Source organism: Xylocopa sonorina, chromosome 15, assembly GCF_050948175.1.
Source record: "Xylocopa sonorina isolate GNS202 chromosome 15, iyXylSono1_principal, whole genome shotgun sequence".
Lineage (NCBI taxonomy): Eukaryota > Metazoa > Arthropoda > Insecta > Hymenoptera > Apidae > Xylocopa > Xylocopa sonorina.
Window position 1 is genome coordinate 5,898,327 of NC_135207.1, and position 14,367 is coordinate 5,912,693.

Genomic DNA, 14,367 nt, shown 5'->3' on the forward strand with positions numbered 1-14,367 from the left:
TTAACTTCGAGCGGACTTCCTAACTGGCGGTTAATCGAGAAATTCTTCTCGAACCTTCTCGAGGTTACCAAATTCTGCGTATCTAAATTGACGAACTTATCCACGATCCGACGTTCGTACGGTATAGCAAACGAGTCCTCGAGATGACCAATATCCTGCGAGAGACGAGACGGAATACTTATTCCAGAAAAATCATCTCGACGTCGAAATGAGAGGATTAGACTGGCAGCAGTGGAAATGGCGGACGGATCCCAAGGAGTCGAAAGGTTAGCCACGGAGATCGACGCGTCATTTCGGAAAGTCTTCGAGGAAGACGCTCGAGGGTGCGTCGGGGGTGGCAGGGCGAGAGGCGGTCGTATCAATAACCGAGCGTGACGGCCGCTGGAAAATACGTATCGATCGCTGATCCCTGGAACGGATTACCGTCAGATAACGAGGTTAACAATAACCGATCGCCGCCGATTCCTGGCTTCAATTTGCACCGCTGACGGCGACAGCGTTAGCCGTGCGAATATGCAAATGAAAAAAGTTTCCCACGCCCGGGTAACTTCCCTTCGTCCGTCCGTCGACGGTTGTCGAGGATGGGCGAAGAAGACGAGGGTTGGGTAGGTGGCGAACTTAAAGAGGGAAACGTTGAAACGCGGCCTCTCTCAGCAGCGAGGAAACTTGTAAATTCCTCGAATCTAAAACCTGCGAGGAACTTCTCTTTACTTTGGGATTTCGTCGATTTTTTTATCGCTACTTTTTCTTCTTACGTCCAGCTGCAAATGGAAGGGGATAATCAGTTTTAAATTATCAGGACCTGGTACTGTTGCGTACCTCTTCGCTTATATCGCGAGCGATCGAACCGCGTTGATTATCGAAACGCAAACATTCGATTGAAACTTCCCTCGACGATTTAATTAGGCCAGCGTCAAACGAGCTGGTCGTAAACTATTGCTGCGTGTAGAAGCAGAGATGCGCACATGTAACGAAAGAGACGTAGATACTGTGGTTAATGAAAATGTTTATGAATTACAAAGTTTTGGTCCTCGTTGAGAGTACCATTCTGAGGAAACGTCAAGTTGAAATGAGTTCGTGTTACGACAATCTACAAGATTTCACACGAGATTGCACAAGATTTCAAAACATATCCACAGCACGTACAAAGTCTTGATTTCCATCGACTGCCTATTCACGCTGTTCATCGTAATCAAACATCACAATTACGACCGCTTAATTAATATATCTCCCTCGCAAACTTTCACACGAGGCATACAATTGCTCTCCAACACGCGAAACGACATATCGATCAAGCATCAACAGCGAACAAAACAGAAATCCATGATTGATACCCGAACTACCCTCGTACGTTTATTTCACGATCAAGTACTTTTGAACGGGGGTGTATGTAGACGGATATAGATAGATAGACGGATAATGAGAGAAGCAGAGAAAGAGAGAGAGGGGGAGAGAGGAGAGATGGGAAGAGATCGTTGCCATAAATTGGCGAAACGGCCGGGTCTGCATAGAGGGCGCGGCCGTGGCGCCACTCCCCGCCGGTGTCCGCTCTCGCGCTGATTTAAGGGTTGTGCGCGCTTTCGAATAACGCGTCGGCGTCGCCAGCGTCCACTGGCGGCGTCGCCCGTCGTTATCGCAGTTAACAGGCCATTATCGCCTCTAATCGGAAATATATTTATTCGCGAAGCGCAGGGTGCGCGAGGGAGGGTGGCGAGGACGCGAAGACGGCCGTTGGCGAGGGCGAGGGGCCCACCCAGACCGCCACGCCCGTTATTATTTCACCGCGGGGCGCAGTTGTAAAAGCGACGTGCAGCTGCAATAGCTGCCGCCGTTTGGCCGTCCGTGGAGTCGTTGCAGCTGGGAGTGCAGCAGCAGCAGCAGCAGCAGCAGTCGCGGTTCGATGACCCTCGGTTGGATTGCAGCGGCGACGCTCTCGCGCATCGATACGCCTCCATATTCGCCCGACAAAAGTAACGTCGAAACGTCTGCCCCTCTCTCTCTCTCTCTCTCTCTTTCTCTCTTTCTGTCTCGTTCTCCGTTACTCTCGTGGACGTACACAGACATTCTTCTCGTCCTTTTTCAACTCGCGACGCGGTTCTATCGTTCGCGACTGCCACCAACCCCCGCGCGCTCTTCCTCTTTATTTCTATCTGGGAAATTTTCCAGTACGCTCGAAGCGTGTTAGGGATGGAGAACCAACCGCTGGGGGTAGTAGACAAGGGGTGGCGCACGGGTATCACTGGCGCGCTACTCGTTCGCTGAACTTGCGATAAATAATACGAACTGCCCCTGGGCTTGCTGTTACTCGTTCGATTCGGGATTACGAGTTCTGTGTCGCTTCTTGAGATCGAGGAATCGACAGTCTCTATTTATTACGCCCGTTTTTTGCATGATTAGAATAGAGAACGCGCTTAACCAGCAGAGATACAGATATTTAAAGTATCGTTTCACGTTGTTACGTTTAAGGGTTGGAGAAGGGTTTTCTGAAACGATTCGCGGTTAACTCTGATAGCGGAGAGGCGAGTGGTCCCTGGTTGAGGGATAAACGTGATGTTATTAGTTCGAGATGGGCAGGGACGACGAAAGAAAAGATGAGAGAACGCTTTACGACTTGGATACGCGGCGCATTTGTCGCTCGGTTTACAGGCAGCGTTACGACGGGAAAACAAGGTTTCAACAGCGAGAAAATCGGATCCGATGAAAGTTTCCAGCGCGTGGCAGCAGTGTATAAAACATTAAGTGGAAAACCGGTGTCCTCGCGGAGGCCACGCCGCGCGTACTATAAAACAATTTCCAGGGAACGGCGAGGCCACGCTATAAAACGATTGCTCGTAAAAGCGCCGGGAAGATGTCCCGGGAAATGTGATTTCGCGGCTACGCGCTATGAAATGATCGCTAACAAAATTCTTAACAAAAGAGCGACACACAGGCCAACCGCCCATCGTCCCTTTCGCCGTTTTCATCGCGCGCCAACTGCGCGACGAGGAACGGGACATTGGCGAACGTTTTAAACGCGCCTTCAATCTCTCACTCGACCAATAAAATTGGTAACTGTCGCCCAGAGCACGGTTTCAATATTTTACGTATATATTGGAGAATTTATTTCACGAGAAAAAAGAATTGTCTGAGGAATACGACAAAACTTTCGAGAGTTAATCAAAAACCTTTCATAATCATAGACGTTGATTATGTGAAAAATTAATTCAGGTGGTATTCTTTTATGTTACTTGATGTCTCTTATCATACAATTACTATTTCGTTTCCCCTATTCCAGCGACTTGAACGAAGTTCCTATGTCCTCGTGTCCCTTCCCCTTTTTTCTGCCCGTAAAATTCATGGGGCGTAAAAAAGAATGAACGCAGACTCGCGGCAGTTAAAAATCTTGTTGCCATCAACGTTATTCCGCGGTCGTTTTCAAGCGGACTTCCACTTTCGTGATTCGCGTCGCGGTTTATCGCCGCGTTTAACTTTAATACAAAGGAATTTACACCTGTTGTTGCGCCGCAGTCTCGATAATGGTGTCGCGCGATTCTGCGGCCGTTAAACGAAACCAGAGATCCCCGTTTCCGTCTGGGAGGGTTCGTCGAACCCTTTCAAATCATTTTTCAGCGCTCCACCGTCGCTGTTCTTCTCCACGTTCAAACAATCCGCGTTCTATCCTTAACTAACCAATGAGAAAAACCATGTACGACTGGTTTACGAAGTTTGTAAAACGCGTGGACTAGAACTCTTTCAAACGAAGCTAAACAATGTTACGTACAAGGCAAACGAGTCCCCATTCTTACCATACGAATCGCTTTTCACAATTTTTTTAAAGAAACACGAGCACGTAGAGATGAATAATACAGTGAACATAAACCAATACCAGTTTACTGGCTTTCTTTTTAACTCGATAAAGAAGAATGCTTCGACCAAGGTAGATTTCTTGCCGCCATCTCGGCTAACAGCGTTCTGTCAGAAGCACCGGTGAAATGTTTCCTCGGAACAGAAAAGGTTCGAAGGAAACATAAACGAACGGTTGTAGAGGCTCGAAGCAACCTCGACGAACAGACGAGCGAACGATTCCAGTCGATTGCACGATCCGACTGACCAACGCGGTTCGAGCGGCCACCCCTCGACATCGCCACCCTGTCCCAGCCCTTTGCCCTCGTATCGCGAAAGCCAGTTAATATCCGAGAGTAAACAAACCCCGTGGATGCATCGCACTAGCTTCGTGGAATCAAATTATTATGATGAAAGACCAGCAGCGCGATCGCGGGTGCTTTTTAAAATTCATTAGCAAATTAACCAGGCACGGCATTCTTCCGCGGGAGAAAGCGCCGACGGAAGTGTGCGCGAACACGCCAAGCCACTCGACATTTTTGCATTTACCTGGGAAAATTGCTGTCCATCACTGGGCCCCGGATAGAGCCCGTGCCGTTCTGAATATCGATATTACAGAGTTCTGCGTCGAACAGGATTTGATCGATTAGTGACGGGTTTAGAGCTCATGATGGCCGCGTTGATCGATGAACTCGGGGACGTCGGAAAGTCTGTTTCAATTTTCTCCGCCTCTTTTTGTTAACTTCCCCTGCTACGAATTTCAGATATTCCTATGGATAGAACTTGCTTCTTTTCTCTATTGCTTTCGTTATTTAATTGGCTACTGTTTCGAACCCACGTAACGATGTTAATTGATATTTCACTGGGCACGAAAGGGACAACTAAGGGATTCAATAATGGAAAATTGCGCAACTAAGGAACTCAGGTTGTTAGAAAGATTCTTTTTTCATAACTAACGAAATGCAACTTGACGAAACACTCGCATCCAGTTAGAAAACATTGAAATTCGAATTTCAAACGACACGCCTCACCAAGTTCTCCCAAGGAACCCGAGTTCGATCACGAACATCAAAGACTCGAGCGCAGTAGCCAGAATTCTTTTCAACGAGGCGTCGCGTGTCGTTGTTCCGTAAAGAATCAAACACAGCACCGACTCGAAACGCAATTTCTCGAGGAAAGTTACTCACGAGAAACGTCCCATTGCGAGAGACACCGACGTGTATCCTCGTTCATGGTCTTCGATCGACTGTCGTTCCCTTGTTCGTCGACTCTTTCGACCGATTGTTTACACGACCTGCACGCTTCGTCGATAACACGTGCGACCGTGACGCGGGATCGAGGGTAATTATTTCGGGACGCGAGGGCACCCTGCGCGGCGGCACCCATACCGATGCACGCGATCCATATGCAGATCGTTGTTCGACGCGTCAGCTTAGAATTTGAAATACATATGTAGATTGCGTTCCACGGACCCGATGGCCGGAGTTACGTCGTTTAATATACTGTGCCACCGCGACACTGTGGAATATTGAGCAGATCCTCGTGAACGCTCGCGAATGCACCTCGGTTTCTCGTTGCACGCGTATGTATATATGCATGTCCGTCAGATATATTTCTTATTGTATAATTTGCTTGGTTAATCGAAGAAGAAGTTGTGATGACAAAAGGTTTCTAATTCCTCGTTTGTGTGGATCGAGCGTACCCTGAGTTTGATCGTTTGAGGGATTGCGGTCTCGAGGGACTGTGAGTAACTATTGGACACACATGTGCACGCATGGGGTTGATAGAAACTATTCTATACGTGTTATGAATTAGTATACAGGATGTCTATTCAGATGATCTTCGTAAGTTTCTATTGATAAGGTAATGAGAATTCATTGATGAAGTGATTTAACTTTTTCAAGTTAAACAATCGTATTTGATAAGAAAAATCTTAGAGAACGCGCGATGGCGATGTCCAAAATTTTCAACCACAATCAGCATAAAATCAAGCAAACCTGGAAAGCAGAAACTTGGGTGCAATAACCGAATGCATGCGAACGACTCGAGCACCCTTTGAGAATAAGAATTCTCCGCTCGGTTATTCGAATCTCGCGGTTACGAGCACAACGAGAGAGTGCCATCGCGACTAATGCTAAGAGGACGCGTTCACGGAGAACCATTTCCATCAAAGGTGACCAATTACCCTCGCCACCCTCGAAACTTCGATCCGTGGAGGATCTCGATTGCACGCGCGCGCCACTGGTTATTGCTGCCGGCAGCAATTCGGTTAAACGATGTCTCGTCGCGGCGCCTTCTGCACATTCAGCGTTAAAGCGTGCGCGAGCGGAGTTTCTTCGGCTCGAGTACGTTCTGGCGACCCGTGGAGCTTCTGCCCCGCGTTTCGTCGACTCCGTGCAATTCAGAGGGGGATCGAACGTGGTAAGCGGGAATTTTGTTGCACGCGAAGCGATCGTAAATCTGTCGCGGACAGAAGGAGAGGGATCGTTCGAGCACTTGCCCGTTTCAATCTTCAATTTCCTTTAAACGTCTTGCGATATGTGACCGGATGGAGTAAAACATTTTGGAAATGTCCATCTTGTACGTCTCGACTCCTTTTCTCTTATGATTCTTTTTTCAACAGACACATGTCAACTTTATCTATTCACTGTTTCAACTATTTCTATCAGATTCAAGTGCAAGTGCTTTAAGACAAAGTTCAAATTAGTCTCTATTACGAACAGTATGGTGGTATTTAATTTTAGTTGTCATCTGCGCGACGAATGCGATTCGCGGTTATAATGTAAAGGGTTAAACACGCTGAAGATGGTACGTTGTTAAGACCGCCATCTCGTCTGCCTTTAAACCGTCTCGTGAACGTAAATCTTGAACGTAGCGAGGATGTATCTGTCTCGTACATCTTTAAGATCCCTGAAATGCCTCGGACAAGTGTCTTTGAGACGTCTATCAGTTGTCTGGAACACGTGTTTAGAACGTGTTAAAATATGCTCGGAATAATCAAAGTGTTTAAACTATATTGTGGATGATGCAAAGAATAATAAAAAAAATGGGTTAATGGAATATTTAAACGAATTATATATCTTTTACAAAGATTCATGTTCCATTGAAGACCTTTGGTAATTTTACTGATCGCTCAAAGGATCAAATCATAATTAAATAGTGAAATAAATTCACATCACAGAATAACAAACGCATCGAAAGTTTCAAAAGCTCTGAAGAGCTTTGAAAAGTGAAAAGCGAGCAGTGAAAAGCGAACCGATTTCGAGCAATCAACGTACGTCCATCGAACAAGCTGCTCGCGCAAAGCGTCCAAACAGCCAGCGTGGAATATAAATGAGACATAGCTAATTTAACGGAAGTGACCGATGCGACCAACGACACACCGCTCGATGGCGACGTCGACATGGATCCCTTATCGAGCATAGGCGAAGCCTGCAACAATGCACGAGAGCCTGACCAGAATGCGGAGTTCACCGATCCATCGACGTCCATTATCGACCTCCGCTCGGCGATTCGCTCAAAGGAGCAGTTAACCCCTCTTCGACCGTTCTAAAGGTGGAACGTGCGCTATTCTCAGCACGCGACTGCAATACTTAGCGAACGAAATTTCGAACGCTATTTTTTATTGCAATCTCTTCACCCTTTCCTGTGCCCTCCCTCTGTTCTACTCGGTACTTTAGATTCCACTCGCGCATCCGATTGCTGCGCTACTTCTAACCTTTCCTCCGTTTCATAATGGATACTCTGGAATATCGTACAAACATTCGTACAGAAAATATTTTCCTACAAGCACCGTGCGATTGTTTAAACCGCGCGCGACTCGACGATCGCTAAGCTAACAAGTCCATCGCCGTAACCAGTGAACGTAACACACGGAGCAGAAGTCAATCCATTTGGCGAGGTCCATAAAAACCGAAGGGAGGCCATCAAACTAGAGGGCCGTAAAACGACGCCAGGTGACGGTGCATCGATAAGAAAACTATAATCAGAGGCGTTCACCATAAAATCCCCAGGGTTTACGAACGCATTTTCACCCTCGTTTCCGTCACGCGATCGCTATCCAGACGCCTCGCGTCGTTTCACGCCTTCCGGACACGGTGCTCCCGGAAACCTGTCCCGGCGATAAGATAGAAAGAGACAGACAGAGAGAGAGAGAAAAAAAAAAAGAAAAAGAAGGGGTGAGAGGGAGCAGAAAAAATAGCCTGCAGACGCGCACGCTCGCTCGACGAAACGCACGGGTGTGTAACGAATCGACAGATCGTCGCTGGGAGCTAGGAAAGCTCGCGTTCCGCCAGCTGTCAACGCCAAGATACCACCGTCCTCCACGGGTTTTACGCGAAAATCGATACCCTCGACAACGCGCGGTGCGCGCGAGAGAGAGTCCGGCGGTACATAAATGCAGTCGAGGCGAGTGATGCGCTCTCATTGCTGAGATACTCACGAGGCGTCTGCCTTATCTCTAATGCGCTCCTCTCTTTCTCGTTTTTCCTTTTTTTTCTCTTTCTCTCTCTCTCTCTCTCTCTCTCTCTCTCTCTCTCACTCTTCCTTTATTTGCCTTCATGGCTATCTACCCCCGCGTCTAACTACCGAGCATTTTGCCACTCGCGCAGCGGCCTCCGCTTTAAATCACTCCCGGATAAGCCCTGGCTGCGAAAACGTACATCAGACAAGGGTTGCGAGGAGCATCAGCTACGCTTTTTAAGCGAGTCGATTACCATGAACCTAACTGCGCTCACCGTGGAAGCGGAGTTCGCCCTCCTTTGTCGGATAAATCGACCTACTTGCTTTCCTTCCGGTGTTTTCGAGTTCGATCGGAGATTTCGCCTCTAGAAATACGACGTTGCGTTAAGAGAGTGGCTGGATGGGAGAAGCGTTCGATGGAAAAGCGAGCGTCGTTGATTAATCGAGGACACGAACGTTCGAAAACCATCTTAGACAAATTTGGAGGGATCTCTCGCGTGGTTCAAGACGGACGCGAATGGATCGCTGACGAGCGTCACGTTAGCAACTCGACTAAAGTCGACGCGTGAGGGATTTTATTTACAGTCTTAATTTCGCCCTACGTAGACCATTCAGCCGCATCTCCTCTCGACTCGGCTCGCAGCCAAGGTTATACCGATAATTATGATCCCATTCTGGTTTTTGTTCGTTGGAAGGGACGTAGGCGGGGAAAGATGAAAAAAAGAGGAGAAAGAAACCGGAGGGAACCGACGGAGCAACGGACAGAAAAGTGAAGGCTTTTTTTCTCAGCGAATTCCACGAGCGTAATCCCGCGGGGCTGAATACGCGCGCGTCTAAACCGACGCGATTCTCGAATGGAGCCGCTCGTAAATCCGCGGAGATTGTTACAGGCCTGGCGAAGGTGGCCCTCAGGATAGATGGCGGTTGCGCAAACATTGAAAAATCCGAGCGTCCCCGGTTTAAGCGACTATTTCGTATCGAGCAGCGAGTCTCCATGGAAGTGCACCCTTCGAATAACATCCCAGTACCGCTGACTACAACCCACCCTTCGTTCTGCCTTCGGAAATTCAGTTAGTAACAGAAAATTTAAGGATCCATCCAGGATTTGGTTAGAAATTTCAATTCAGAGCGACCTCGAGGGGACGCTGAGTGAATACGCGCGCAGAAATTTGATCGAACAATCGGCGAACACCTTGTACATTCAGCTACCATTCAGTTCCACGTGAGAGCATCTCGGGTAATTAATCGTCTCGATGAAGGCTCGAGAATGGGGGTAATCGATGGGACGTTCGCGCGATCGAGTTTCCGCGATATGCAGCCGGCGTTAGCGAGATACGATTCTGTTCTGTGAAGAAAAAACGAAAGGGCTGTGCATTCGAGGTTCGATTTCAGCGAGATTAGATGCGAACGTAAGTGTAAATAGCACGACGAGAGATAACCGTTCCACGCATGTCTGACCTGTGCGGTCTGCTCTACTTAACGCCAGATTCGATAGGAAATGGGCTCCATTCGCTGGATTACCGAATTAGCGTGCACGGATTATGGGATGAGAGGCACACACTCTCGTTTCCTTTGCATCAACTGAAGAATCTCATACTATACAAAATAAACAAAACTCTGTAAAGAGTCAACGCGATTCGTAGTAAGCGTGCGTCTGATTTATACAGACTTTACTACTTAAACTACTTGACATCGTTCAACAGCTGTTAATCCGAAAAGTTACAAACCTGAAGAATTTATATGAACGTATGCTACAGAGGCTTACAATGCACGATTCGCTATGCATGCATAACCAGCGTTATCATTTCTACTTAAACCACCATACAAATATTCCTACAACTTCGAATAAAAAGTACCACAAAAATACTCGAACTTTCTCGAGACAGGATAAGAGGAGGAACATTTAGTGCGCACGGTGAATTCGAGATTACAGAGGTAAAACGCATCTCGCAGTACGCATGTCTGACCCTTCCGCGGCCTCTTTCACTTAAGTCCCTGCGCGCGCCAACGAACAGCCCACCAAGAGCAACGGCTTCGAGGGACAAACGTCCACGCTCAGAAGGTATATCCAAAGTACGCATGTACGCTCGACCAGAAGGTCCGATAACCTGCTCTCGATCGAGTGTACGCGACATCGCGCGATCCCACCGCGCAGCATCGAGCGAGCCACGGAAAACAATCCCGTTTCTCCCGTCGCTCCTTTGGACACCGATAATAACTGCGACTTGTGGGTCACCCAGATGAAAGGGGACGTTGGGGTGCGCGAGATCGAATGACGCTTATAAAGGGAGGCGACGTTGCCGCGGGCCGCGATTTCAAAGACCACGGAATTGAGGGGGTGGCTCAACCAAGACGGACTACCGGTCGTGCAATGGCTGAGATCGTTCTGTCGTGTAGCTGAGGAGTGGAGATCGAGATGTTTCGCAGCGTGTCATAGAAATTTTTCAGTTGAACTGCTTGATTATTTTGTGAAAACTTGCTTTAAATTATCAGGATGGCGCAGGATATGGAATAAGGGGTGCGCGTCAAACGTTTCTGTGGCAACGATGAAGCACACAAATTAAAATTAACATTGTAACACAATGCAGTACGTAGAAGCGAACTACATAGAAACGATGCTAAAATGACCATTTTTCCAGAAATCTGATCAACCCGTGTAAAATGAAAACTGATGACAGAAATGGATGGCAGGAATCGAGAAAAAAGGTAACAAGTATTAAAAGCCATTTGACACAGAAGTGGCAGTGGCATCGATTTTGTCTAAAAACTAATTTCCACACCCAAAGAGGAATACACTAAAATTATGCTCAGAAAATCGTTCTTCGCAAAAATTCGTTTCTTTCAGTTTCGACACACTCTCACTATCATCCCCACAATCGCCACAACGATACCCATCAGAACAATTTTTCAGTCGGAGATCGCTTTAATCCGTCCCTCGATTCCTCTCTGAAAAAAAACCGGATGACAACCAACACAGCGATCGTGCTGATTTCCGTGCGGCGTCCGGAATCAGTGGACACCCCCGCGAGAGGTGGATACAAGGGTTGCGGGCGGTGGTAGTTACGCGAATTGGATTGCGAGCAGGACAGGCTGGCCGGTGGCCTGTGAAAACTACAGGGAACTTAATTACCCGAAGTGGCCGGTAACAAGAGAGAAACCGATTACTAGCGGCGTCGAATCGGTCCTCGCCCCTCCGCGGGGGCCGATCTGTCGGTACTGTCATCAATTTGCGAGCGTCCACAACGGCATGCGAGCTCGCGCGCGCCTTCTGCGCGAGGCTCCTGCTCGTCCCTGGTATCAGCCGCGTCGCGACGCGCCGAAAACGGATATCGATCGGGTAAGGGCATTGTCGCCAGCGTCCTCGACGAGCAGCCACCGTTTTGTTTCAACCGCTCTCTCTCTCTCTCTCGTCTAACAGGAAATTACTGATGGCCCCGTGAACGCCAGCCGATAACCCCTACTAAACTATCGTCGCGAGCGGTGTTCGTCGATCTGAGTCGCGCTACGTCTCAGGATACGCTGAGAAAAATCGAGAATCGAAGAGAGAGGATAGAAGAGAGGGATTCGAGGATTTTTTTCGAACAGCACTGCGCCAGTTTTTCAGACAGCAGAGGCTCGAGATCCCACGGTCCGGTTCCGCTCTCTCGGTAAAAACGCTGTAATTTGCCTGGAGATCCTTAAACGAAAGTTTGCACGAACTAACCGAAAACTGGGGCTCGGCGAAATTTTTTTGAATAAACTCGCTAAGGAGAAAGGACGACCGCTGGGGGAATCGAGGGCTCTCGCGGAGTCCCATCGCGAAAAGTTCGACGACGAAAGGACCGGCTCTGGACAGGGATCGCGAGACGAGTGACACTTGAAACGGGAAGTCGTTGGTTTGTCCAAGGAACTGGTCGAATCCCCGTCGAACCTGTCCGCGTGATATTCCAATGGGAGTCCCCGGTTCGACATGGAAATCCATGGAGTAGCCGTAAAGAGAGACTATTAATATACCAGCCGACTTGTCTGCCTGATAGATCCCCTGGTTTTAATAACCGCCCTTCGAGGCGAATTGATGTGGTCGCCGACAGAGCGATCGTTAACCCTACGACCCACTTGTCTCGCGTCGTTCCACCTTACTGATAGTTACCTCCATCGCGTGCGTCCTTCCAGTCTCTACTTCCACGATTCTCACTGAGATCTGCGGGATCGTCGATCGATCGATCCTCAGATTTATCTCTGGAGAACACGAAAAATCGTTGGATCCATCGAGTGGACGTGGAAGGTCGATGAACAGGGGTTCACTTTAAACCAGAGGTAAACTACGATCGTATTAGCGTAGGAACGCGACGGTATCAGGGTCCGTCCATTATCGAAAATCCTGCGAAAACTGCGCGGAAACTTAATTATACGAAGAGCATAATCCCGGTGGTTTATGTCGAGTCGGACACGTGCCCGTGAAAACTGAGGGGAACTTAATTAACCAGCGACAGATTCCTCTCGCGGCGCGTTTAAATCGGCGACGCCCCGCAGAGAGATTTCAGGGGGATGAATTATGGAGCGACGGTTGGTAAATCGGTGACGAGTACGTGACGAGGAGAGAGACGGGGACGGTGGCGACGGGTTTTTAGCGGAGGAAATCGCGGACGCGTGTATGGAAACCGCTCGATTGTTCGGGAACGGTGGTAATAATCCCTCCCTGGATAGGAATTGCCAGAATTGGGGGCTTAACCGTTACAATTACTCAGGGGTTAGTCGCGGGGACCGAAGAAAAGCGTAATTATTCAAGCGAGTTCACGCGGGCAAGAATGGTCCGCGAGGAAACATTGTTCCCCGCGCTATCGATTTTCCGCTCGAATCGTTGGAATCGTAGATTTTTCCAGAGGCATACGCGCTCGAATCAGGATTACAAATATTGTTTTTATCTTAGTTTTCAGCTGAAATAACACACCGAACAAACGCGAGGCTTCTGCAGTGAAATGGCCAGCCTCGCAGTAGTAAAAAACCGGAATATGGTCAGCCGTACGTTACTTTTGGACGTAAGATGATCCGCGTAATGTTATTTGCCTCTTTTATTCGAAGCATCTCTCCTCTCTACTATGATAACGTTTTTTATGAATAAAAACTGTCCGAACGAGAAAAGGAGACGGTCCGTTCCAGCTTATTTTCCATTCGAAATAGCGTGACCAACACGCGTCAAGCGCGAGAAGTGAAACGACCAGCTGGCAGTAGAATAAACCATGATACGGTCAGACGTATCCTATTCTCTATATTTACGATTTTCTGTATACGCTGGTTTTATTTTTATTCCTCGTTGTCTACGACGCGTTCCTTGCTCATGCTACGGGAGGAATAAAACAGAATGATATTTGGCTCGGATAAATAACGGCGTAAGGGGAAAGTATTTACTCTAGCTCGACACGAGCACGAGAGGACAATATCGTTTAAATCGAAAATTCGTGGAACGGTGTACGAACGAACGGTAGAAAATACGTCTCTCCAAGTGCGAGAGGAATCACAACTGCAAATTCAGGATCGAGAATTCGAGTGAAAATTGTTGAAATTAAATTCAGAGTTGAACCTGTCGCCGAACCAACGTGTTTGCAAGGCTGGAAATTCGCGTCCGTTTTCTCCAGGGAGTATCGCCTTAATTCGAGGTTTTTAGCCTGGCTGCGTCGCGGCAAATTACTCATGCAAAACGTTGTGAAGACGTAAACTCTGTTTGGGAAGAGTTCCTTGGCCTGTCCATCCGGGCGTCGCGACATACAACCCCGTTACGGATGAACGCGAACTTCATTTTGAACATCACGATCAGTCTGAGATCAGTCATCTACGAAGCTTGAGGGGAAAGTGAAATTACTCGCATCGACTGGTAACAAGCCAGGAAATAACTGCTATCACGTTTAAGCAGGATCGATCCGAAAGCAAATTCATAGATTTCTCGCCCAATCATTTCAAGCGTTGATGATCATCCGAATAATTAATTTTCTGCTACGTTCAGAGATTGACACGATCAGATATATAATCAAACGATAGGTTATTGGTTCGTTCATTTTGAGAGAGAATGGAATCTATTTTAATTTGATTTCCACCCCGTATGCATAG

The 14,367-nt window shown here is 47.9% G+C and overlaps 1 protein-coding gene across 2 annotated transcripts in view; it reads right to left on the bottom strand.

Annotated features, from left to right (window-relative positions):
- The window catches only part of Nachralpha1 (nicotinic acetylcholine receptor alpha1), a 130,613-nt gene that overhangs the window by 57,936 nt on the left and 58,310 nt on the right, over nucleotides 1-14,367 (bottom strand). The window contains exon 1 of one of the 2 annotated variants that reach the window (XM_076907227.1): nucleotides 4,372-4,512. The exons of the other annotated variant lie outside the window; for it this stretch is intronic. The gene's annotated coding sequence lies outside the window, so the exon portion shown is untranslated. Of the gene's footprint in view, nucleotides 1-4,371; nucleotides 4,513-14,367 lie in introns of those variants that run through there. 2 annotated transcript variants of the gene reach the window in all.